Source organism: Molossus molossus, unplaced genomic scaffold, assembly GCF_014108415.1.
Source record: "Molossus molossus isolate mMolMol1 unplaced genomic scaffold, mMolMol1.p scaffold_m16_p_19, whole genome shotgun sequence".
Taxonomy (NCBI): Eukaryota; Metazoa; Chordata; class Mammalia; order Chiroptera; family Molossidae; genus Molossus; species Molossus molossus.
Window position 1 is genome coordinate 41,136,940 of NW_023425354.1, and position 27,123 is coordinate 41,164,062.

Sequence of the window (27,123 nt, forward strand, 5' to 3'; positions counted from 1 at the left end):
TATGTACCCATCTTCTTCATCCATTCATCTTTGATGGACACCTAGGTACTTCCACACCTTGGCTATTGCACATAATGCTACAGTGAGCACAGGGAGCGCACGTCACTTCTGGGAGCTTTCCTAGTATGAACCCACACGCGTGTGCCAGTATCACCTAATGAAGTCGATATGCTAATGTTTTATTTAGGCGTTTGCAGTTATACTTATTAATAAGTTTGTCCACAGCTTCTTTTTATATGTGCCAGTTTTGCCTACTTTTTATTATGACATCTGTTGTGTTAACTTCTATGTTGAACTTGCATTTAATGAGCTTTAATTTCTACTGTTTGGAATTTATTGAATTTTCTTTAATACATTTAAGTATAAAATGTAAAGATAGTTAAAATCACCCCAGAATTTATTCATATTTTGGTCAAAATTCTTTTAATTTTGTTTTTTTATTAAATTTTTTTTATTCACTCCATATGCTGGGGAACATACTCTAAGTCAATATTTTCATCATTTGTAAATGGCTGCATGCTATTGCATTTTATGATCTTACATACACATTTTAATCAATATTGTGATGATGGGTATTTGGATTTTTTCCTATTACAGACAACAAATCAATAACTATCTTTGTACATATATTTTTGGATATATTTCTAGGTATATTCAAAGGGATTCACACTTTTCACTTTTTTTTTTTTAATCCTCACCCGAGGACATTTTGTACAGAGTGGGAAGGAGAGAGAGGAAGAGAGAGAGAGAGAAACATCGATGTGAAAGGGACACATCTAGTGGCCGCCACCCGCACGACCAACCAGGGCCGGGGACAAACTGCAACCGAGGTACGTGCCCCTAGTGGGAACCGAACCCGGGTCTCTCCAGACCGCAGGCGGACGCTCCAACCGCTGAGCCAAACTGGCCAGGGCCACTTTTCACTTTTATACATACAGCCAGAGTGTCCTCCAGGAAGAGAGTGTCAACACATGTGCAAACTGTCCGGTCCATGCAACCCTGCCCTCTGATCTGTGCAACACGGGCCATTCTCAGAGCACACAGCTCTGCACAGCCAGGTGAAGACAAAGAAGATTTTAAATTAACTAAATACCTTAAGAAACTCACAAAATAAACTTTTTAGAGCTAAATCACAAATAGTGAGAAAAGCATCCTTTCAAGAAGCAAGAATAATAATCATAAATTATACTGACAATTATTGAAGATACTTGAGACCTAGGACCTTCTTGCTTTTTTTTATCCTCACCCGAGGACATGTTTGCATTTATCCTCAGATAAAGCAAGAGAAAGAGAGGGAGGAAGAGAGAGAGAAAAACATCGACGTGAGAGAGACACATCAAGTGGCTGCCACCCACATGACTCCAACTGGCACCGGGGACAAACTACAATGAGGTACCTGCCCTTAGTGGGAACCAAACCCAGGATTCTCTGGATTGTACATAACTGACCTGCTTCTGGAGTTCCTGCTGGCATCTTCTCCCAACCACATCTTGGTCATCTCCAAAAGTGAAGTTCGACTGCTGTGAGCTCCAGGTGGCTTCCACATGTAGAATCATTCATTGAACTGTCAGAGCACATTCACCTTATTCTTTTTCCTTAAAATGCAGGGTACTTCATGCCATGTCTCACCTTCTTCTTTAGATCAGGAGCTTGTCCCAGGCCAAGATGCTGCACAATCAGATCTCCGTCTCCCACATAGCATGGTGCTCGGCACACGGCAGATGCTCAGTAGAGACGTGAACAACACAGTCATTCTAGATGAGTTACTCCCGTGTCAGAGGACTTTCATTGTCCATCAAAATTCATTCTCCTGACTTGGGGCACAGCTGGATGGCATTCCCAGCACCCTTGTGGCCCTATGAGCTGTCGTGGCCAATGGAAGACGACAGGGATGGGTGCATGCCACCGCAGACCTGTTGACAGCCCCCCCAGCGTGCGTGTCTCTGTGTTCTGTCCCCTCAGGCTGGTGGAAGCACATGGGGGTGATGTCCTGGGGATAAAGAAGGCACATGATAGAAGAACTCAGGGTTCCTGAATGCCCATGTGAAGGGTGCATCTCTGCAATCTGAACACCTGCAGAGCACCACCTTGTGAGAAAATAATAGTGACAAGCTACGGAAATGTGGCAGGTGACTCAGTAACTCAGCATAAGGTAGTACACCCACGAGAGGTTCAAATCACAGGATGAACTTACGTAGTTCTCCATCTAGTCCATCTAAACTGACAGTCGGTGGGGCTCTAACTGAGCTAGTCTGTGGTGGATGGACCTGCTTATCTGTTCCCTCAGCAACGGTGCCCTGGGCACTCAAACTGGGTCCCTGCTGAAAACAAACCCAACAGGGCCCTGCCCTCCAGGAGCTCCCAGCGCAGGGAAGGGGGGCACAGCATGCAAACAGCACGTGAGAGGAACGAGCCATTGCTCTGCGGGGACAGAGCAGGTGCCACGAGGAGGGCTGGAGGCTCCAGGTGAGGGGCTGAGAAGCTGCCCTGAGGTGACATTTATGTTCCCAGAGCATGTCCCTCATGGGGGAGCAGCAGGCAGGGCCACAGGACGAGCTGTCCAACAGAGGTATTATTCGCAATTATGTTCTCCCATACAGTGGAATCCCTTTTCATTTTATTGATTTTGTTGTTGTTTTTGTGTAAAAGGTTTTAATTTTGATGTAGTGCCATCTGTTTATTTTTCCTTTGTTTCTCTTGCCCTTGGCAGTGTACTGGTGAAAATTCTGCTACCCAACATGTCTAGAATTTTGCTGTCTATGGTTTCTTCTGGGGTTTTTGTGCTTTCATGATGCACATTTCAGTCTTTCTCCATTTTGAGTCTATTGTTGTGTACTGTGTCCGTTGGTGGTCCAGTTTCATGCTTTTGTATGGTCGGTCCTACTTTCCCACAAGCATTTATTGAAGAGATTGTCTTTACTTTATTGTAGCTTCTTGCCTCCTTTATTGAATATTGATTGAGGGCAATGGCTTGCGTCAATTTATTGGGTCTCTGCTTTGTTCCATTGAGCTACATGCCTGTTCTTGTGCCAGTCCCAAGTTGTTTTGATCACAATGGCTTTGTGGTATCATTTGATACCCAGTTTTGTGACCCCCTCCTACTCAGTTCTTTCTCACGCTCGCTGCAGCTATTTGGGGTCTTTTTGGGTTCTATATATCATTGTGGGGTATTTGTTCTAGATCCGTGAAAAATGTCATTGGTGTTTTAATGGCTATGGCATTGAATCTCTATAGGTTGCTTTCGGTAGTATGCACAATAGGGGTTGGTGAATGTTCATTTTCATTTTTTTCCAGGAAATTTTCATTTCTTCCTTGATCTGATTTGTAACCTATTCATTGTTTAATAACATCGACTTTAGCCTCCACGTGCTTGAAGGTCTTGGGTGTTTTTATTTAGTTGATTTCTAATTTCATGGCATTGTGATCAGAGAAGACATTTGATATGATATCAACCTTCTTGAAAGTTGTAGACTTAGTTTGTGTCCTAACATGTGGTGTATCTTTGACACTTTCCCATGTACACTTGAGAAGGATGTACCTCTACAGCTATGGGGTGAAATGTCCATTGAGTTTATCTGATCTAGTGTGCCATTTAGGGTCACGGTTTCCTTGTTCATTTTTCGTCTGGAAGATCTCTTCATTGAAGTCAGTGTGGTGTTAAAGTCCCCTAGTGTGACTATATTGCTGTCAATTTCTCCCTTAAAATCCTCCAAGAAATGTAAAAAATATATTTAGGTGCTTCTATACTGGATGCATATATGTTTACCCGAGTTCTATCTTCTTGTTGAATTGATTCCTTCAGAATTATGTAGTGACCTTGTTTGTCTACAGACATTCCCTTTTTAAGGCCCATCCCCAGGTGTCCATGTTTGCCTGGTAATCCCTGCACAACTTGTCCCAATCTTACATACCATTATGATTAGTAGTGATGTTATTGCCCAAAGGACATGGGGCTCATGGTACCAAGTCGGTTGCTTTGCCACTTGCTACCCCGAGGACTACACCATTCTGGCCCTTCCAGGTAAGGAGCTGGGGTACTTCTGGCCTACAAAACACAGAAGGAGGGGGACCAATTACCATGGTGATCCATCTCTTCACTGTGGTGATACCAAGATGTGATCTGCTTCTATTACCATATCAGTGATGCTGCCCTGAACATCACACATGTTCTAATATCCTGACCCCTCCTACCCAGGAAAAACCTCTGTGTTCTCATCTTAGAATGGGATGTTTAGTCAGAAATCCCAGGGGTGACACTTTAATACAGGGAGGTGCTGTCCACCCTCTGCTGAAAAAATGACCTGAGATACTAAAGTGTTCCCTCAGTCCTCACTCCAGGTTCGGTTCCCGCTAAAGGCACGTACTTCGGTTGCAGTTTGTCCCCGGCCCTGGCTGGTCGTGCGGGTGGCAGCCACTCGATGTGTCCATTCACGTCGATGTTTCTCTCTCTCTCTCCCTTCCTCTCTCTCCCTCCCACTCTATCTGTACAAAAAATGGAAAAATATCCTCGGGTGAGGATAAAAAAAAAAATAGAACAGCCACACCCTGAGCAGTGAGCTTAGTGGTTAGAGCACTGGCCCACGAACCAATGGGTCTTGGGTTCGATACCCAGTCAAATGCACATACCTGGGTTGCAAGTTTGATCTGGGGCCCCAGTTGGGGTGCATGTGGGAGGCAACCAATCAATGTGTATTTGTCACATGGTTGTTTCTCCCTCTCTCTCCCCAGCCTCCCTCCCTTCTACTTTCCACTCTCTAAATATCAGTGGAAAAAAATATCCTAGCATGAGAATTAACAACAACAAAAACAAAAACACAGCCAGATGGTGCTTTCATTGCATCCAATGTAACTGGATACATCTTTCCCTGGCAAGTGGGGATTTAGGGCAAAGCTGGAGGAGCAATAAACTGAGCAGTCAGTTCTTAATTTTTTCCCATCGTTGTCTCTGGTGGAGGTGTTAGGAAAATATACTATGGCTGGGAACGGGGTCCATCTTGAGGAAAAAGCAAACGTAACTAGATACCCACAAAAATAACTACACATGATGTTAAAGGCTTTTGGGATTCAAAACATCCAGAGTCAAGTTTCTCAAAAAATAAGCTGTCAGGACGAGAGGCAGCTCCCGGATTTGCACCAGGAAACAGCTCAACCTTTATAGAAACTAGGCAAGGCTGGCAGCTTTTTTAGGTTAAACAAACATGAACTGTCCCCTATACAGACTCAGAGGTACAACATACACACAGCTCAGAAAATGATGGAAGTCCAATCCCATTTAAAGAGATGGGGGCCAGGCCCCACCTGTGATGAAGAAACAAACACACACACGCCCTGTGAGGTCTGGGTATATCGCACACACCATTCAGTGTGGAAAATCAGTCTCAGGCCGGAGCAGCAAAGGGCTGAGTGTGTTAGAGCAGAAAAGGGGAAGTCATAGTAAAGGCAGCTGAGGGCAATAATAGGGGTGGGGCTGGTGTGTCACCACCATCCTCTTATGTTACTGAGCTTGGAGCCATCACAGTGACACTGCACATAAATGTAAGTCTCCAGCGCAGGAGAGCTCCTTGCATTTGTGGTGTTTCACGCAAACTACAAAGTCCAAGGATGGGTTTGCATCAAATCACCCTCAGCACTGACCCTGCGGACGGACAGCACCCTGCCAAGATTTCACTGCTGAGCATAACCGAGGTTGTAAGCCAGACTTTATTTTATTGCTCTATTTTCTCCACCCCAATCTGGGAACATTTGCTTTCATCCACTTTTTCATATAATGCTGGCATGGCTTAGAGTTGTTTAAAAAACAAACATGCCAATCGGATTGACCCTCTCCTTACAAAAGATGTTTATTTATTTACACTGCACTGATTCACCCTCCAAATACAACTTCTAAAACTCACTGTTTAAAAAGCACATCACCCTGGTTGTTTTGGCTCACTGGTTACAACGTCGACTCTCAGACCAAATAGTCTCGGGTTCAATTCTGGTCAAGTGCATGTACCTTGGTTGCCAAGGACATGTACCTTGGTTGCCGTCCGTCCCTAGCCGTGTTTGGGATTGTGCAGGAGGCAGCCAATGTGTCTCTCTCACATCGATGTTCCTCTCTCTCTCTCTTCCTCCCTCTCTTCTTCCTGCTCTACCTCAAGATAAATGCAAAAATGTCCTCGGGTGAGGATTTAAAACAAAAAAAAGAAAAAATCTTACAGAGAAGAGAGTATATCATGCCTTGAACCCCCACCCAACTCACTCTTCAGATTAGCTAAGAGCCCATCTGCATGCGTTACACCAGATAGACTTGCTTGCCTCGCTTCTTTAAATTTGCTTGCTTTAATAAATTGGCTTTATCACAACACAATCAGGGTCACTCATCTGAATTCGTTCCTATGAGACTGACAAAAATCGAAGTGTGGACAGCCCTCTCTGATTCAGGGGGCTGACTGATAATACTTCTTTGGTGTCTGTGAAAGGTGCATATAACCAAACCACCAGCCCTCTGGAACATGAGGGCTGAGACCATGTGAAACATTCAACATTTTTCTCTACTTTTGCAAGAAAATACTGGAAGTAAATAGGGACATGGAATGCAACAGCTGGCTATGGTGTTTTACATTCAATTGTTTGGAAGCACACTGATTCAGTGCCTCGGAATCTTCTGGTTAGAAAATACATAATTACCCTATCACCTCTTGTACTATGATGTCACTTGAGGATAATATTGTTTATGCATTAACGGTGAATCTGCATCATGAAATCTGCTCAACTCACAGATCTGGAGACTCATGAGGAAGATAAGCTCTATGTGACCTATTGTTACTGAGATCCACAGATGTGAATTTCTTAGTAGATGCTGTGGGGGTAAACCAGATGTGGCTACTGGGGAAGGGGAGAAAACATCTGGCCCTCCTCTACATGCACAGTTATGTTTTGGGGATGATCCCCCAACTCTGGAAAAATTACTTAATTTTCACAACGAATTAATCAGGCAGGACAGCTCATTTTAGACAGTGGTTCATCTCTTTAAACCTAGTTTTAAATCAATGACTTGAACTAAAAACAATTCAAACCACAGGGTCAAGCACGGTAGGTTAAAAGTATAAGAAGGAGTAACCAGGCATAAGGACAGAAGTGGAAAACAAACCCTATTTACCCCAGGTGGAGGCGAGGTTGGAAGAGAAACCTTTCAGAGTATTTTGTACAGAATGGGGAACAGAGGGAAGAATATTTTCATTATGTCTGTAGGATGGAAGCGCTTCACAGAGTCCATTGCTCCCTACCCCTTTCCCCAAATCAGAACCCTGGTGGCAGTGACAGAGGCACAAAACAAAGTATGCTCCCCGCCGCCCCCGCCCCCATGACCGTGCGGGGAGGCGGCCGTCCCGTCGCCCGCGCTTCCCCAGGTTCCCGTGGAAGCGGCCACGGCCCACTCCAGCGGATCCGATGCCCAGGCGGCCTGGGGGGTCGGAGGGCGGGGCCTGGGTGTCCAGGAAGGCGGCGGGCGGTCCACAGCGTGGATGTGGTGCAGGTGGTCCCGGTGCGGCGTGAGGACGCAGCGGCCGCTGGCCTCGGCGTGCTCGGCCCGCGTGCGCGGCAAACTCGTCCTCACGGTGTCCCGCCCCCGGGCCTGCAGGGGCCGCTCGAACTGCGGCCCTCGCGGTGGGGCCCCTGCCGTGGCCGCCGCCCGCCTGCAGCGTGTCGGCGCCGCTGATGCGCACGGCGCGGCGCACCTGAGCGGGCTGCGCATGCCCGGTGGTCGTGCAGCGGGACGGACGTGCCGCCCTCCAGCGGGAACACGCCCGGGCTGGTGGCGCCGTCCGCCCCGTAGATGTGCCTGCAGGTAACGGGTGGCAGGTGGGGCGGCCACGGTCGCAGCGTGTCCTTGCGCGGGGCGATCTTCAGCGTGAGCGCGGAGCTGGGTCAGCAGGCTCTGCAACGTGCCCAGGTTCTCCGCGAAGCCCTGCGGCCTCGGGACCTGGGGCCGGGCACCGCGCGGCGCTCGGGAGCGCTGCGCCCGCCCCCGCTGCCCCGGCGTGTGAGGCACGCCTGGCGGGCGACCCGCGTTGTCTCGGGCCTGCTGGCCGCTCCTCCGACTGCCGAAGCGGACCCCTCCTTTCCTCCCACGTGGCGGCCCCGGCCCCGCCTGAGGCGGGGGGCCCGCAACGACCGGCCCGTGGGGCGCGCACCTCCGCTGCCGCATCCTCGGCGGCCACGCGCCCGCCTCGCCCGGAAGCCGCTGAACTGGATGCTGAGCTTTGTGTTACCCGTGTACCTTGACCTCGTTGATTTGATCGGCCATGGCTATTGTAGGGGCTGCGACTGAGTCCCCTTGCTCCTTATTTATTTTCAAATTATTTTTTCTTTATTGATTTTAGAGAAAGGAAAGGAGAGAGAGAGAAATGTCGATAAGAGTCCGGCCTGTGTGATTCAGTGGCTGAGCAGCGACCCTGCACCAAGAGGTGGCTGGTTCGATTCCCGGTCAGGGCACATGCCCAGGTTGTGGGCCAGATCCCCAGTGGGGGGCGTGCAGGAGGCGCCAAGCCATGTTCTCCCGCATTGATGTTTCTCTCTCTCTTTCCCTCTCCTTTCCTCTCTCTGAAATCAGTAAAGGAAAAAGAATTTTTTTTAAAGAAAAAGAAACATCAGTGAGAGAGAACATGGATTGCCGGGCTATTTTTAATGTGTTTTGTTTTAGTTTCTACTCATATATGTTCCAGTTATTAATTTTACCCCGCCTCCCCCCCCCCCCGTTTTAAAACTTTTCCCTTTGTACCCTCAGGTGGAAAAGTTACTTTTTTTCCCTCTTGGTGTTGTGGGGGTTTTTTGCTTAAATTGTTGTGAGATTTTTAGGCTTTGGTGTTTATGTTCAGAAGTCGAAGTTAAGATCTATATATAATTTTGTTTTGAGGGGTGAGGACAAAAATGTTTTCTGTTACTCATTTGCAGTGTTTGTCATGTCCAGTGAAAATTGTATTGTAAAAGACCAAATACCTACACTGTACTGTGGGGTAGAACGTTTGGACTGTGAGGATTAAAATGTGCGTGTTGGTGGTTGATACCTGCTTTGTGGTGGTTTGAAGTAAATGCTTGAGATTTCCTTAATCCTGTAGTTTAGTGAAATAAAGAGGTGAAGAGTTCTAGAGCTATTACTATTTTTTTTAATTGGTATTCTTAACCAAAATGGAGGAAAACAGTATTTTCCCCTAAGACTAACCTGGAACTAATTAGCAAAAAAGCTATGTATTATGAGTTTGTGGTGGTCCTCAGTTATTCACACCTTGACAGTTTAAAAGGAGATAATATGGCTCTGGCCGGTTTTGCTCAGCAGTTAGAGCGTTGGCCTGCAGTCCAGAGAGACCCAGGTTCGGTTCCTGCTAAGGGCATGTACCTCGGTTGCAGTTTGTCCCTGGCCCTGGTTGGTCATGCGGGTGGCAACCACTCGATGTGTCCCTTTCACATCATGTTTCTCTCTCTCTTCCTCCCACTCTATCTGAACAAAAAATGGAAAAAAATGCCCTCAGGTGAAGATAAAAAAAAAAAAATTAAGCCCTGGCCGGTTTGGCTCAGCAGTTGGAGTGTCGGCCTGCAGTCCAGAGAGACCCGGGTTCAGTTTCCACTAAGGACATGTACCTCGGGGACACCGCTCAGTCCACTGAGCCACACCAGCTGGGCTTTTTTTGTTATTTTAAATTTTATAGCAAATATATTGTGTTAAGTATATCTTATTGTGTGCATTACATTAAGTGTAACTGTTTGGAACTTTTTCACTTTATATTATATTACTAATATAATGTATATTGTTGGAGTTCATTCATATTAATTGCACTATAATGGCCCTCTGTGCAACTATACCACAGTTTGTTTATTCCCTTTTGTGTTGATATGAATTTGGGTTTTTTCCCACTGCGGTATTTTAAAGCAAATTCCAAAGATTGTGTTATATCAATCCTACAGACATCGCTAAAGAATATGGACATTGCCTCACATAATTACAGTGCTGTTGTGATTTTACTAAAATTGACAGTTCTTTAACATCCAGTCAATTTAAATGTCCTCACTTATAAATGTTTTGTTTTATATTTGCTGTGTTTGAAATAACTTCAGATAAGGTACCCACATGACATGATACCTGGTTTTATGTGTCCTGAGTCTCTTAATCTAAATCACTCCCTCCTCCCCCAACTCTTCTTTCACATGCTGTTGATTTGAGAAGAATCCTAGTCTGTCCTCCTGTGGAATGCCCTACATCCAGGATTTGTCTGTTTCCTTCCTCTTGGTATTGTTTAATTTGTTTCTGAAAGCTTCATTAAACTCATTTTCAACTATTTTTGGCAAGAATACTTCATAATTATGTTCTGAGTACTTCTATTTTATCGTATCAAAAGGCTCACACTGTCTGTTCTACCTTTACCAATGCTAAGATTGAATAGTTCAGGTAGTAACATTGTCAAGTTTCCTGTTAACCTGTCAGTCATTGATGATCTTTCCAGAATGAGTTATCTATTTGGAGGTTATAATATGGTGATTTCTATCATTTTTGTCTATATTTTTTTTAACTGGAATTTTGTAAAAAAAAAAATCCATTAACTAAGGCTATTTGTATTTGTATATCTTAAAATATAGTTAGAGCAGGAGTAAATGCTTAATTATTTCTCTTAAATTCTAATTTTCAGAGCGAAGAGTTGGTGTCCAGTTACCTTCAGTGGTGATTCATGAGTTAGGAACTTTTGGCGCGAGGGTCATGGCTTTCTCATTTTAAGTATCCATTTGAACTCATGGGTCTTCATATATTCGATTTGTTTCAGTCCATTGGTTATTCTTCCAGTTTTTTTTTTTTTTTAACAAAAGCAAAATATCCATAAAATCATATTTCTTTCTCCTTACACAGAATAAACACACTATTAAATACTGTTATGCACCTTTTTACATTTAATCTTAAGATCATTTTATATATGGATATAGTGATTTCCTCAATCCTTGATATAGTACATGATATTTTATTGTGTGAATCATCTTTTATTTTTTATTATTATTTTAAATTCTCACTCAAGGATATGTGTGTATTTTTGTCATTGATTTTAGAGAGAGAGAAACATTGATCAGTTGTCTCCCGTATGTATTCCGACCAGGGACTGAACCTGCAACCAAGGTATGTGTCCTGACTTGGAATGGAACCCACAGCCTTTTGATGTACAGGACGAAGCTCCAACCAACTGAGCCATTGAGCCAGGGCTGTGTGAATCATCGTTTATTCATCCACAGCCCTATTGATGGACAGTTTGTTTGTGGTCTTTTGCCACTATAAATAATGCTGCAATGAATAGCTCTATAAATAAATAAGTAATTTAGTATTTTTGCCAGTGTATTTTGGAATAGGTTTCTGGACATGGGATTGCTAAAGAGGATATACGTGTGTGATTTTTCTAGATACTGCCAGTTTCCTTTTATCCACTGTGCACCGCTTTGCATTCCCCCCACAATATGTGGGAGTGCCGCTAACCCACTGCCTCTCCACCAGAGTGTATTGAGTGCATCGTGAGACTTGCAGTTTTGCCAGTCTGATGGCTGAGAAGTCGGTTCTCCATATAGTCTTCATTTGCATTTCTCTTAGTTTGAATTAAATGCGCATATTTCCATATGTATAGAGGTCGTTTTCATTTCTTTTGTGACTGTTCATATAATTTCCCATTTTTCTATCAGGTTGTTGAGTTTTTTCCTTAAAAAAAAAAGAGTTAATTAGATTAGAGCAGCGATTTTTAACCTTTTTCATCTCATGGCACACATAAACTAATTACTAAAATTCTGCAGACACCAAAAAATATACTTTTTGCCAATCTGACAAAAAAATAGGTATAAGTGTTGTGTTGGCTGTTGTCATTTTTTATTTAACAATCTCAGAGAAAAGAGGTCAGTGCCCCGAACTAAATAGTCAGGCATTGCATGTTTTAAAATTCTTGTAGCACAGTGGTTGGAAAATCTCTTTTCCTGCAAATAAATATGTCTTCCGGACATCCCAGCTGGAACTCTAAAAGTGTTTTCCTACTATACCACAGTCACTGGGTTTTCTGATGCTAACATAAAGGCGATATCGATGGTCCCTCAGCTGCACTGAGTAGGTTTACTGGTCCAAGTAAGAACCTGGTTTCCCAGAACAGCATAAGGAAATGTGGTCTGATTTAAAAAACAACCAGCTCTCTTGCCCTGGCTGGTTTTGCTCAGTGGTTAGAGCGTTGGCCTGCGGTCCAGAGAGAATCACTGCTATAGAGTATGCAGATATCAAATTACAATGTTATATACCTGAAACATGTAATGTTAGTAACCAGTGTTACCTCCATTAAAATAAATGAATAAAATAAAAAACAATATCTGGGAGACACAGTAAAGTGAAGCGTAATAAAACAAAATATGCTTGTTTATACACTGTTTTTCAACCCTGGCGCTGCCCTTTGTTTTAGTCTTAGCTTTACAATTAAACATAACAAGTAGTAAGGGGAAAAAGTGTTTTGATTCTAAAGCCAGAAAAGATATCTCAGAGCATCTTAGACCTTATTTAAGAAACACCACAACTATAATATGAAGTGTTGTGGAATATATACATCTACCATCCATCCTCTTTTCAAATGGTCCTTCTAGAATTGTTCTTTCAGCAAAGCACTTACTATGTCCCTCCTCAGTGAGAAGCGTCAATCTTCCATGAAATGTCCATAATGGGTAACATTCTCACTGAGGACATTCTTGCATTTATATTGAGATAGAGCAGGAGGGAGAAAGGGAGGAAGAGAGAGAAACATTGATGTGAGAGAGACACATCGAGTGGTTGCCACCCACACGACCCCAGCTGGGGCCCGGGACAAACTGCAACTGAGGTACGTGCCCTTAGCGGGAACCGAACCCAGGACTCTGGTCCGTGGGCCGACACTCTAACCACTGAGCAAAACCAGCCAGGGCACATTCTTGCTCTTGAATATGGGCAGACATCCTTTCCTACACTGGTGTGCCACAAGAATTTTTAAAATGTGCGATACCTGACCTCTTTTCCCTGAGATTGTCAAATAAAAATATGACAACAGCCAGCACAATGATAGCCATCAGATGTGAGTGAATCAAAATTATACCTATTCTTTTCTTTTTTTTGGTCAGGTCGTGTGCTGCGGAATTTTAGTAATTAGTTTATGTGTGACGTGAGATGCAAAATGTTGAAAATTGCTGCATTACATAATTAGATTTGTTTGTTGTATATTTATCACCTGATTCTATTCTAGGAATTGAATGTAAGAGGGGATGTTTCCCCCTAGTCTTCACAGCTAGGCAGCCAAGCAGCATATGACAAATATGACAAACATTCAGACAGAACACCCACAGCTCACAGTGAAATGCACAGGGTCACAGCTGCCTTTGAAGACCAACCCTTAAGCTTCTCTAACCAGTGATGAGCTGGGCCCTGTTCTTTTTTCCTTTCTTTTTTAAGAATAGTTTATTGCCCTGGCCGATTTGGCTCAGTGGTTAGAGCGTCGGCCCGTAGACCAGAGAGGCCCGGGTTCGGTTCCTGCTAAGGGCACGTACCTCAGTTGCAGTTTGTCCCTGGCCCCAGTTGGGGTCATGTGAGTGGCAACCACTCAATGTGTCTCTCTCGCATCAATGTTTCTCTCGCTTCCTCCCTCTCTCCCTCACGCTCTGTCTCAAGATAAATGCAAAAAAAAAAATGTCCTCAGGTGAGGATTAAAAAAAAAAGAATACTTTATTGATTTTTAAAGAGAAATGTCCGTGTGAGAGCACATGCAATGGCTGCCTCCTGCACAGCCCCCACCAGGGATCCAGCCCGTAACTTGGGCTTGTGCCCCTGATCCGGAATTGAACCAGCAACCTCCTGGTACACAGGATAATGCTCAACCAACCGAGCCACACTGGCCAGGGCCAGGGCACTGGGCCCTGTTCTTGCTCATTGACCTCCACTGGTGTATCTTGGAAGTGGAACACTTTGCTCCACTCTGATCTTAGGCATTTGCATTAGAAAAGACAGATGTACACGTGTTACAGCTCTGTCCACAGCCTTTCCCTGACATGCCTGAAGTGTCCCTTGTGCTTGCTTACAAATTTACTTGAGGTAAGTTAGAGGCCAATGGTCTTTTTTCTTTACTGCATTTTTTTTTATTTTTATTTTTATTTGTATCCTCACCCGAGGATATTTTTCCATTTTTTTGTACAGATAGAGTGGGAGGGAGAGAAAGGAAGGAGAGAGAGAGAGAGAAACATCGACGTGAAGGGACACATCGAGTGGCTGCCACCCGCACGACCAACCAGGGCCGGGGACAAACTGCAACCGAAGTACGTGCCCTTAGCGGGAACCGAACCCAGGTCTCTCCGGACCGCAGGCCGACGCTCTAACCGCTGAGCCAAACTGGCCAGGGCTGCATTTTTAATTTATTATTTCTAAAACTTTGAATACTTAGAAAATGATAACTTTTTTTTTTTTTTGGTATGTGCCCCTAGCGGGAACCAAACCCAGGACTCTCTGGTCCGCAGTCCGATGCTCCAACCACTGAGCCAAACTGGCCAGGGCAGAAAATGATAACTTATTAAAAATATTTTTTCTTTATTGATTTTAGAGAGAGAAAGGGAGAGGGAGAGAGAGATAGAAACATTGATGAGAGAGAACATCGACTGGCCACCTCCTGCATGCCTCCCACTGGGGATCAGGCCCACAATCTGGGCATGTGCCTTGACTGGGAATCGAACCGGTGACCTCTTGGTGCATGAGCCACAACGGCTGGACAGAAAATGATAACTTTTACAGTAAGTTCAAATAGTGAGATCTTGCTTTCAATGAACACAGTAGCATCGATGACAGTGTTCAAGAAACAGGTGTCGATATGGAGTCAGTTTCTGACTGTAGTGATGCTGTACAAGATGAGAAGAGGGAAGAGCAAACTGAAATTCTTCAACATGACTTCAGTCCTGAAGAAGATAACTGATAAGAGTTCAATGAAAAGTCTGAGGACACAATAGAGGAGACTACTTCCTGCCCTGTAATATCAAAAAGAGCAGCTTTACTGTATCCTTTGAAACGGTTTCCCTTGTATTGTCTCTTTCCAAGGGTATGTGGGATGCCAAGCAATGACTAAGGAGTAAGTGGATAATTTAAAGTGTTTGGCAGTTTTTTTCTTGGTGGGTTTTGTTTCCAGTTTTTGTTTTTGTTTTTCTTTCAGTTTCTACTTGACAGTGGATTACATTCAATGCCACATTGAAACAATTTAAACCTGTTTTCTTGTGTAAGAAACTATACTGAGGCCCTCGCCAAATAGCTCACTTGGTTAGAGCATCACCCTGATACACCAGGGTTTCAGGTTCAATCCCCGGTCAGGGCACATACAAGAAACAACCAATAAATGCATAAATAAGTGGAACAATAAAAATCGATGTTTCATGCCCTCTCTAGTCAATAAAAAAAATATATTTTAAAGCAGCTACACTGAAATAGAAGCTCTCTCAATTCTATAGTATTCTGAATAAATATCAATTATTTATAATAGTGAAGTATTCAGGATGGTCTCTGGGGATTAGGAGAATGTTCAGTGATAGAACTCTTCTAGAGCCCCAGTGCCTGGCACACACAGGCAACTAACTAGTGAGAGCTTGGGCTGCCCTGGAGGTTCCAGAACAGGAAGCTATTTTTAGCCTGGCACAGATGCCCATTCCCAGCTTAGGGAGGGGTGTTCTAGGTGGGAAGCAACCTTGCTTTCATAATTTACTGTTTCATTAACCACTTAGGATGCCATATGAAGTGAGCATCACCTGGTTTCATTGCTAGTTCTCCTTTTCAGTTTCCTTCCTGCTTATTACTTTAGAAACAACATTCTTCCCCAGGGGCCAGAGTGGGCTGTCAGGAAGAAAATGAAATTGACCAAGTGACAATGAATGAGGGCAAGGAAAGAATAAATATTCCATCCCGCTCCATCAGCAAAGGGACTGGGTCCAAAAAAACACTTAGCTTCACAAATTGCTCACTTATCTTCCCTGTAGTGAGTTTGCTCCAAATGGTTTGGAAAACTATTGCTGCTAATCAGAGATGGCAGGCCCATTGCTGGAAGCGGGCCAGCATGGGCCCAGCAGGGGTCTGAATTGCGCCTGCATTCATTAGTTTTATCTAGTCCAACATTTTAGTGGTAGGTTTATGTTTGATTTCAAAGTGAGATGGTTAAGTCAGTATTTGTTAAATTACAGCTTTTAATTAGTAGATCTATTGAAATGAAAAGCTTGACAAAGGCTCACATGCCTCTGAGTTTCTGTTTGAAATTGATAATTATCGCTGTTTGGAAAAGATTAGTTGGGGGCGTTAAAGTCTTTCTTTTTAGAAAATCCTCAAATTATATGGTCTTGGGGTAGGAAGATGCCAGTTAGCTAGATATAGGCCTTCTGAGTGGCCCAGAGTCCTTGTGTTTTCAGAAAAAGAGAGGACGTATACTTTTTCCCCAGGGCTAGCCCAAGGTGGAAATTGAGGCACCAAAAGGGTAGTGGGTTGGTGCACAGAGTGGGTAGCCAAGGCCCTGGTTACAGATGGGCGTTTTCTTTGCCACTTACCCATTCCTGATCCCCCCCGGAAGGTAGGGAAAATGGGAGCCCTGGATCAGCCTTGCTAGATTTTTCCTCTTGGGAATTAGCTTTCTGCAGTTAGGAGGAACATTGTTCAGACTTGGGGTCTGAGCTCCCTTCTTCCCACCTGGCTCAGCAGATTGTCAGTTAGTTGCAGAACTGTCTTGTGTCCAGCAGGAGGCGCGCCATCACCTGATTTACAGTTCTCGCCTCCCTCTCCGGGGAAACCACCGTCTGCAGGAGCTGCAGGAGCGGTGTGCTTTTCTTCCTTTCGGTGTTCATTTTCCTTCTCCAGGAACAGTGAGGATGCAGATTACAATCTGTGCGCGTCGGGCCTCCGACTGTGAGCAGCTGTCAAGGCGGACGCCCGGTTTTCTTCATCTTTTCACACCCAAGGAGAGCTTCGCAATTCACTGCATGGGAAGGGGGTGGGGATGTGAGAGACCCCCTGGAATCTAAGCCATTTTTCCCAAGACTCCTTGGTTTGGGTTCTGTAGGTCCCACCGACAGGTTGGGAAGCCTGTCTAGAGCTCCGGGTGAATCCACATTTACTGTCTCCTCTGACCCTCTCTGGAGTTTCGACTCCTTGTGCCACAAACCCCGTGAGGGCTGAGAGGGGTTGTCCTCTGATCTATTATTACCAGCACCCAGCACAGGGCCTGACCCCGATACACAGTAAATACTTGATGAATGAATAATTGAATTCATATAAATCGTTATTATTTCTTTTTTTTAATGTTTTTATTGATTTTTTTTTTTTTTTTCTTTAGAGAGGAAGGGCGAGAAATGGAAACGTGAGAAAACCATCCATCAGCTGCCTCCTGTACACCCAGTGCTGGCGATCCAGCCCACAACCCTGGCATGTACCCTGACTGGGGATCAAACTGGGACACACTCAATCCACTGAGCCACACCAGCTGAGCTATTTTAAGTCATTCTTTCATCTACTGAGCATATAGTGAGTGCCAGGCACTGGGGGGGGGGGGGGGGGGGCCTAAGATTTTGTCAGAGAGATTACAATCTGGAGACAGAGACATGAACCTGGGCAACTAGAATTTCTCACTGCCCCTAGTTAGTGGCTAACTACCTTCATTTAGCCAGTGCAATCACACCAGTCACACAGTAGGGGTGCATACTGGCTGGATAGGACAATGTCCTTCTGAAATTCACTTCTTATGTTGGAGGTGAACTTGATTCCCACCCTCTTCCCAGGGTTGTGGGGGCACGGCTGGATTCCAGTTCAGATGCCTTCAGTCTCCCATAACTTTGAAACCCCAAATTACTCTACATCCTCTACTTCCTGGGAAACCAGGCCACCTTGCAAAGGTCACTTTGATCCAAGGTCTTTTGGCTGTGCATCAGGGTCTCAGTGATTTTCCCCTCAAAAGTTGAGATGAGAAAACAGCCCATTAATAGCACATTTCCTAAAGGAGATTGGGTTTTTGCTGCTATTGGGGTTTAGTTTGTTTTTTATTTTGCTTTAGAGTGTAGATTTGATGTTCTGCCTTCCTATCTTGCTTTCATCTTTATTTGATCATATTTACTCCAATTATAGGAGTAATGAAAGAGATGAAACCCTCCCCCTTTGGAGAACAGCACATATAAGAAACCCAGAAATAGGAATTGTTTTCTGATGGGCAAAATGTCACGTTTTATGGAAGATTAGTTTTGGGGATTGGAGGGAGGGTTATGGCCTGAAGCAACTAGACACATCTCTAGAGCTCTGATGGCCGAGAAAGGCAGAATAAATGTGTGGAAAGTGGTTCAATGAACATATTTTGGTTTCTGAAAAAGGCCAGAGGAGGAAATGAATAAAAGAAAAGATTTTAAAGCTTTTTGACTCTTGCAACAACAAAATACAAAACTTTAATCTTTATAATTTCATGGTATTGAAAATTTACTAGAATTAAATTTTTTTAATCGCACAATTACTCCAGCTCCAGCTGTGTGCACTGGTGTGAATCACATACTATTTGCCATTTCTATTGCAATTCTCTCCATAGCCCCCCAGCAAGCCAGCAAGGGCCCTGATGACTACAGTGAAAACCACTGCACTGTGTGGTTTCACAGGGGAATTCTACCAAACCTTTAAATAGAAGATACCCTCTGGGCTGTTTAAATTGTTACGTGATACAGAAAAAGAAGGAAAATTTCCAACATCTTTTTAAAATATGAGCACAAGACTGTTACCAAATCAATAAAGACTTCACTAAATATATACATATGGGGTATCTCATTAATTAATACAAATGCAAAAAGTCCAAATATAATATTAGTAAATTGAATATAGCACATTAAAATTAATGTAACATGACCATAAGGGGTTTATTCCAGGGATTCAAGGATTGTTCAACATATAGAACCCAAACCCACAACTTCCTCTTCTAGTAGTAGTGGACTAGGTAATTTATTTATTTATTTTTTATTTTATTTTATTTTTTATCCTCACCTGAGGACATTTTTCCATTTTTTGCACAGATAGAGTGGGAGGGAGAGAGAGGAAGAGAGAGAGAGAGAGAAACATCGACGTGAAAGGGACACATCGAGTGGCCACCACCCGCATGACCAACCAGGGCCGGGGACAAACTGCAACCGAGGTACATGCCCTTAGCGGGAACCGAACCCGGGTCTCCGGACCGAAGGCCAACGCTCTAACCACTGAGCCAAACTGGCCAGGGCTGGACTAGGTAATTTAGAACCATCTCCATAAAAAATAATCAAAGCCCTGGCCAGTTTGGCTCAGTGGTTAGAGCGTCGGCCTGCGGTCCTGAGAGACCCGGGTTCAGTTCCCGCTAAGGGCATGTACCTTGGTTGCAGTTTGTTCCCAGCCCTGGTTGGGTTGTGTGGGTGGCAGCCACTCATTGTGTCCCTTTCACGTCGATGTTTCTCTCTCTCTCCCTCCTGCTCTATCTGAACAAAAAATGGAAAAATGTCCTTGGGTGAGGATTAAAAAAAAAATCAAAAAGCTGGACAAAGTGTAACAAAAACCAAAAAAAAAGTTTTAAAACATCAAAGAGTTGATAAGATAGGGATCAGTTACTGGGTGAGATGTGGGAGAAGCTGGGAATGCACATGGATGAGCATGGTGCTTGGGCTAACTTTTTTAGAAACGTTTGCTTTGAGTCTAAGATGTACTTTGGGCAGTCCCACAGAGATGGGGGACAAAAGATGGAATCCCCCTAAGGCAGGGACTCTGGTGAACCTCTCCATCTCATGTAGTTATAAAGTATCTAAAACCAACTGAGTAGCCACTGGAAAACAAAGCTGGATCATATTTCACACTGTACATGAGGATAAATTCCAATCGGATCAAAGTTCAAAAAGAGAGAAAACCACGAAAGTAATAGAAGAAAATGAGAAGATTCTCTTGGAACTCCAAAGGGAATAAGGCCTTTGCCATTATATTTAAAAAATCCAAAAGCCACTAAAAAGAAATTGATAAATGTAGCTACATAAATTCTGCAGCCCGGCCTGTGTGGCTCAGTGGATTGACCATCGTCCCATGGACTGAGAGGTCCAAGTTCAATTCCCGGTCAGGGCACATGCCCGGGTTGTAGGCTCAATCCCCAGTGGGGGGGCATGCAGGAGGCAGCCGATCAATGTATCTCTCTCACATTGATGTTTTTATCTCTCCCTTCCTCTCTCTCTAAAATGTCAAAAACATTTAAAACATTTTTTTAATTCTGCAAAGCAAATAAAGTCAAAAGACAAATGACAAACTTGGAGAAAATATTTTCAACTCCTATCACAAAGGGTTGATTTCCTGTATTTATTTAAAGAGCTCCTAGAAATAGATGAGAAAAGGATTAATAGTCTAAGAGGGAAATGGGCAAAAGATATAAACAGATGGTCCACAGAAAAGAAAAATGGCTCTTATTATGAAAAGTTGCTCAACCCCAGTCATATGATAAATGCAAATTAAAACCACATTGAGATGTAATTTTTTTACCCATTGTACTAGTAAAACTCCAAAAAGTTTGATATCACACTCTGTGGTCTAGAAAGCAAGCATTCTCATAGATGGCTGATAGGAAAGTTTGTCTATATTTATCAAAATTACAAATGCATGTAGCCTCTGACCCAGTAATCCTACTTCCAGAGGTTCTTCCTACTGACGTCCTTACACATCCTACTGACGTCCTTACACATCCTACTGACGTCCTTACACATGAGCAAAATGACATTCATACAAAGTTATCCATTATAATTATGTCATGGCCAAAGATTGGAAACAGCTAACTGTTCAACAATAAAGGATTGGCTAAATAAATTGTAGTACCTCCATATGTTGGAATATTATACAGCTGTAAAAAGAGTAAAATCTTATGTATTTCATGGAAAGTTCAAGATACATTCTAACCAGAAAAGGCAAGGTGCAGAACAGTGTGCTACTATTTGGGTAGACAGAAGGAAAGGGGGAAATAGCATATATGCATAGTAGCTTGTATATACTTAAAACTTTTCTAGAAGGATAAGCAGACTGAAAAAAGAGTCATGTGTTGGGGGACATGGGAACTAAGTGAATGGGGAAAGGTGGGAGGGAGACTTTTATCTGCTTTTTTGTTTGTTAATCTTTACCTGAGGACATTTTTCTATTGTTTTTTTTTTTTTTTCTTTTAAAGAAAGAGTAGATAGGCCCTGGCCTGTTTGGCTCAGCAGTTGAAGCGTTGGCCTGTGGACCAGAGAGTCCTGGGTTCGATTCCCACTAAGGGTACATACCTTGGTTGCAGTTTGTCCCTGGCCCCAGTTGGGGTCGTATGGGTGGCAACCAGTCGATGGGTCTCTCTCTTCCTCCCTCTCTCTCCCGCTCTATCTGAAGATAAATGCAAAACTGTCCTCGGGTGAGGATAAAAAAAAGAAAGAGTAGAAGGGAGGGAGAGAGAAAGAGAAAACATCAATGTGAGAGACACATTGATTGGTTGCCTCCCTCACAACCCCGACCAGGGTGGGGGATGAAACCTGCAACCCCAGGTACGTGCCCTTGACCAGAATCGAACCCAAGACCCTTCGGTCTGTGAGCTGATGTTCTAACCACTGAACAACACCAGCCAGGGCTGTCCACTTTTTTTTTTGGTACGTGCCCCTAGTGGGAACCGAACCCAGGACTCTGGTCCACAGGCCAATGCTCCAACCACGGAGCCAAACCGGCCAGGGCCCTGTCTACTTTTTGATGTTTGAACAACATCAATGTCTTATTCACACCTCTGAGCTGTAACCTTCAGTGTAAAAACCAGTTCTCATAACCCACTATTAAAGCAGCGGGTACATTATATTTCCCAGCAACTGGAGATTTCCCTGAACCAGACTGTCTTCTGGCCCAAGGGGCTGAGGTGGTGTGTGAGAGAATGGAGCCACCAGGCCACTATTTAGATTTTGCCCTAACTTTGACTTTAAAAAAAAATTTTGTTTTCATTGTGGGAAAATATACATAATATAAAACTTTCCATTTTAACCATTTTTAAGTGTACAGTTCAGGGCATTAAGCACATTCACATTGTTGTGCAACCGTCACCACAAACAGAAACTCGTACCTATTACTCAGCACTGTCCCGTCCTCCTCCCCAGCCCTGGACACCTTATTCTACTTTCTGTCTCTGAATTTACCTATTCCAGATACCTCATGTAAATGAAATCATACACTATTTGTCCTTTTCTGTCTGCTTATTTTATTTAGCCTATTTTGAAGTTTCATCCATGTTGTAGCATGTACCAAAATTTCTTTTTTTATGGCTCAATAATATTCCATTGTGTGGATATACCACTTTTAATTGATTTATCTGTCTATGGCTATTTGGCTGTTGTGAATAATGCTGCTATGAACATTGGTGTCCAAGTATCTGTTTGAGTCCCTGCCTTGGAGTAGAATTGTCCTAATTTTGGCTTTTAACCAACTGAGCTAACCAGAGCAATACTCCTCAGAGATTAAGGACTGGAACCTTGGCTGAGAGGAAAATCTGGAAGAAAGTTAAAACACAAACCATTAAACAATGTACGACAGGCAACCGCCTTCTAGACCTAATGTACCACAAGCAAAACAGTGAACTAGGAACGTGAGACCACTAAACGGCCACAGATTTTATTTTTGTTTTGTTTTTATCCTTACCCGAGGACATTTTTCCATTTTTTGTTCAGATAGAGTGGGAGGAAGAGAGAGAGAGAGAAACATCGAGTGGTTGCCACCCACACGACTCCATCCGGGGCCGGGGACAAATTGCAACCGAGGTACGTGCCCTTAGCGGGAACTGAACCCGGGTCTTTCAGGACTGCAGGCCAACGCTCTAACCGCTGAGCCAAACCGGCCAGGGCATGGCCACAGACTTTAATATCTCCCCTTTGATTCCACAATTGATCCATGGTTGCGTTTGTATCTTATGTCCATCTTCATCCTAGGGTGGAAAGGATTTCAGAAGACTCCTGACACCCTTTCCTCCCCACTCCACTCCGCCCGCCACCCACCCCCATAGGAAAGACAGATGGGTCTGCAGCTTCCATCCTAAGTTGGAACCAGAGCACTGCTCTAACTAGCACCGTTTTTTGGCACTCAGTAAAGATGGCCTGTGGTGACACTAATGTATCACTTGCTAATGAGAACTCTGGAAAAGGCTGCAAGCACTTTAGTAATTTGCTGATTGCCTTCTGACCTCCTGTGAGAGGCCTTCTGAGCAGGGGCACCCTAATAGCATTAAAACCGTGCCAAGGCATCACTGAATCGGTGAAAGAAGCGTACTGCCCTGCTCACTCTCTGGCATCCATTTTTACTCACCCTGGAGAGTGCATGAGTGGCTATTTTCAAGGCTACTTTCTCTGCTTAAAACATCTCAAACTCGCCCTGTCCGGTTTGGCCCAGCGGCCCAGCTGTTAGAGCGTTGGCCTGTGGTCCAGAGAGACCTGGATTTGGTTCCCGCTAAGGGCATGTACCTTGGTTGCAGTTTGTCCCCAGCCCTGGTTGGGTCGTGCAGGGTTCAACCATTCAATGTGTCCTTTTCACGTCAATGTTTCTCTCTGTCTTTTCCTCTCTCTCCCTCCCACTCTATCTGAACAAAAAATGGAAAAATTTCCTCGGGTGAGGATAGAAAAAAAATCTCAAACCCATCTTGGGCACACCTCTTTTCAGATGCACACCTGGTCACCAAGAAGTGCCCATTAGGAACTCAGCTGCCCACATTCACCCTGGGTGCCATTCACACATGACTTGTTTGCTAGGCAGATGGTAGAATGAGGCTCACCCTTATCTCCAAGAAGATAATAGAGGGCTAGTGTTTTCTCTGCCCAGAGGAGAAAAATAAAGAGAATGGAACAGTGAACTCTCAGGAACGGGAGAGCTCACTGAGGACCAGCAGTTCAACCAGGGCAGACATTTTTGCTTGGCAACCCTTCTTGACACCACCACCCTGATTTCTCCTGAGGGAATTAACCCCTTCCTGGTTCTGAGCCATGTAGTTTAGGTACAACTAACCCCACCCCTAGCTCCAGGGACGGATCCTGATTGGCTTAAGACAAAGTGTCCCAACTCCAGAATGCAGTGATGGATTTAAAATGGATAGATAGCCCAGCTTGTGTGGCTCAGTGGTTGAGCATCTACCCATGCACTAAGAGGTCACCGGTTCAATTCCCAGTCAGGGCACATGCCCAGGTTGTGGGCTGGATTCCCAGTGGGAAGTGTGCAGGGGCAGCCAGTTGATGTTCTCTCTCATTGATGTTTCTACCTCTCTCTCCTTCTCTCTTCCTCTCTCTGTAAAGTCAATAAAGAAAAAAATTTTGTTTTAAAAATAAATGGTTAACCTGAGCCAGTAAGATGCAAGAAGATGTTTACTGGGGTTTCTGGCAGAGAAAAGCCCTCCTCTTTAAGGAGATGTGTAAATAAGGAAGAATGTAGCCTCAGGAGTTTCTGGCAGCCCTTCTGACACCATGAGGGAGAGCATGCCTGATATTAAAACCATTGCAGAGGATGATAAGAAACCAACAGAGAGAAGATGGGTCCTGGGCACGTTGTTTGCCTTTTATCAAGCCTCCACCTGAAGTTAGCCTCATCTCTGAATTGTTCAGTTATGTGAGCCAATAAATGACTTTTATATTTTAAGTTAATTTTAGTTGGAGTTTGTTATTTACAATATAAAGTTGTCCAACTGACTCAAACCTCCATAACCATTGCTACAATAAATATAGATCCTCCAGTGAAAAAAAAGTGTCAGCTGTTTATTTTATTTTATTTTATTTATTTATTTTACCCTCATCCAAGGACATTTTTGCATTTATCTTCAGATAGAGCGGGAGAGAGAGAGGATGAGAAAGAGAGAGAGAAACGTCAATGTCAGACACATCGACTGGCTGCCACCCACACAGCCCCGTTGGGGCCGGGGACAAACTGCAACCGAGGTACATGCCCTTAGTGGGAACCGAACCCAGGACTCTCTGGTCCGTGGGCCGATGCTCTAACCTAACGGCTGAGCCAAACTGGCCAGGATTTAGCTGTTTCTATGTTGCATTACTAGATGTTCAGCAGAAGATACGGGCTGGAGGATGGGAAGTTTGTGAGCAGGAAGTTGGAATCGGCCCTGAGGGAGTGAGAGTGCCAGTTGAAAACCACTTCTGCAGCAGGGGGATGCTGTGTCCCAGGTGCTGCATTAGGGCCATCCCTGTGTAAATTGGAGAAAGAAGTCAAGTTTGTTACAGTCTGATATTGCCCACAATTCCCACTTCCTCTTTATAAAGTGGGGGGGATGGGTCTGGTGAGCTCGGAGGCCCATCTACCCCAGCATTCTACACACCCTTTTTACTGTAGAAAGAGCACAAGCTTTGGAACTTCACATACCTGAGTTCGAATGCTGTCAGCATCAGCTGAGCAAACAATCCAGTTACTTAACCTCTCTGAGCCTCAGTTTCCTAGGCTATGAAACAGGGAGATTGGTCACACCTTCCATCCAGTGATTTTTGTGAGGACTAAATGAAATACCAGGTATCAAGGTGCTAGCCCAGGGCCTGTCATGCAGTATATACCCTATAAATGTCAGCTCTCCATACCCCATCCCACCACCCTTCTCTGTGAATGTAGAACAAGGGATTGGCAACCTCCAGCCAGCAGGCCAAGTCCAGCTCCTGCTGTTATAAATAAAGCATTAGCAGAACACAACTATACTGTTCATATACTATCTGTGGCTGCCTTCGAGCTACCAGAGGAGAGTTGAGAGTAGACCCTACAGCCCACAAGGCCTAAAATATTTGCTATCTGACCCTTACGGAATAAGCATGTTGCCTCCTAATGTGGGACATACGGCATGAACTAGTTCAAGGAACTTCAGTCACTAGTCAGCACATAGGGGAAATGTGCTGGGGAGCTATAAAGGACCCCTTGAGTCTCTCACGCTGACCCTGTCTGGGGTCATGTGAGTCTTCATTTGGAGGATGGCAGTGAGTCTCTGACAAGACTGCCCAGCAGCAGGAAACATAGCCGAAGTTTGTCCAAGATTCAAACCTTCCCCAGCATTGAGCAAAGGGGCCAAAAGGAAGGTCCAGCCCCCCACCCCCCCTCACATACACACACGCAAGAGTAAATGTTGCTATAAGTGGCAGGTGCTGTTCTGGTCGCAGAAGAAGCTACTTCCTTTGGGGAGCATTTTCAGTGGGCGTGGTGTTACCAGAATCCAGTGAGGTCCTTGAGTCGGCCTGCCTGACACACTGGTCCAGAGAAATGCTGGCGGAGGAGTTGGCAGCTTAGAAAGGAAAATAGTTCAATATTGAATTGGCCAATCCAGAAACGGGGGGCTAATTCTCTACAGACCCAATCCCTGATGGCATGGAGGTTACAGATAATAGAAAGCAAAATCACAAGACACTGTGGGTGAGGGGGTTGGGGTCCAGCTGGGAGCTGGTTCATCCGAGGTGAGGTAAGGCGATGGATGAATCATTTCTTCAGGTCTAGAGGACAGCTCTGAGGTCTTTTCTGGAGTCCCTGTGTTCCTAGCCAGGAGGTCATTCCACCTGAGGGCTCAGCAACTGATAGGTCAAGATGTTATATTTAGCCCTGGCCGGTTTGGCTCAGCGGTTAGAGCATCCGCCTGTGGTCTGGAGAGGCCCGGGTTCAGTTCCCGCTAAGGGCATGTACCTCGGTTGCAGTTTGTCCCCGGCCCTGGTTGGTCGTGCGGGTGGCGGCCACTCGATGTGTCCCTTTCACATCGATGTTTCCCTCTCTCTCTCTTCCTCTCTCTCCCTCCCACTCTGTCTATACAAAAAATGGAAAAATGTCCTCAGATGAAGATTAAAAAAAAAAAAAAAAAAAAAAAGATGTTATATCTAGCCTGCCAGAGGTCCTGACCATGCCTCAGGTTTGAGCTATAGTCTGCTGCTGCCTGGGGGTTGCAGATTATCTGGGGGAAAGGGTAGGTCTCTGAGGGATATGTAAGAGAGAGAGGGAGAGAGAGAAGGAGAGAGAGAGATGATTTCTAGAGCCAGGAGTTAAACCAAATTGAATAAAAATCGTAAGGACCCTCAGTTTCAATTGCTTCCTTTCTTTTGATCAATTCTCCTTCCTGGAAAAGGGGTGACCAC

The 27,123-nt window shown here is 44.5% G+C and overlaps 1 pseudogene; it reads right to left on the reverse strand.

The window, feature by feature from the left end:
* Nucleotides 1-3,954: 3,954 nt before the first annotated feature.
* On the reverse strand, nt 3,955-8,287 carry LOC118634870 (annotated as a pseudogene).
* Nucleotides 8,288-27,123: the final 18,836 nt, after the last annotated feature.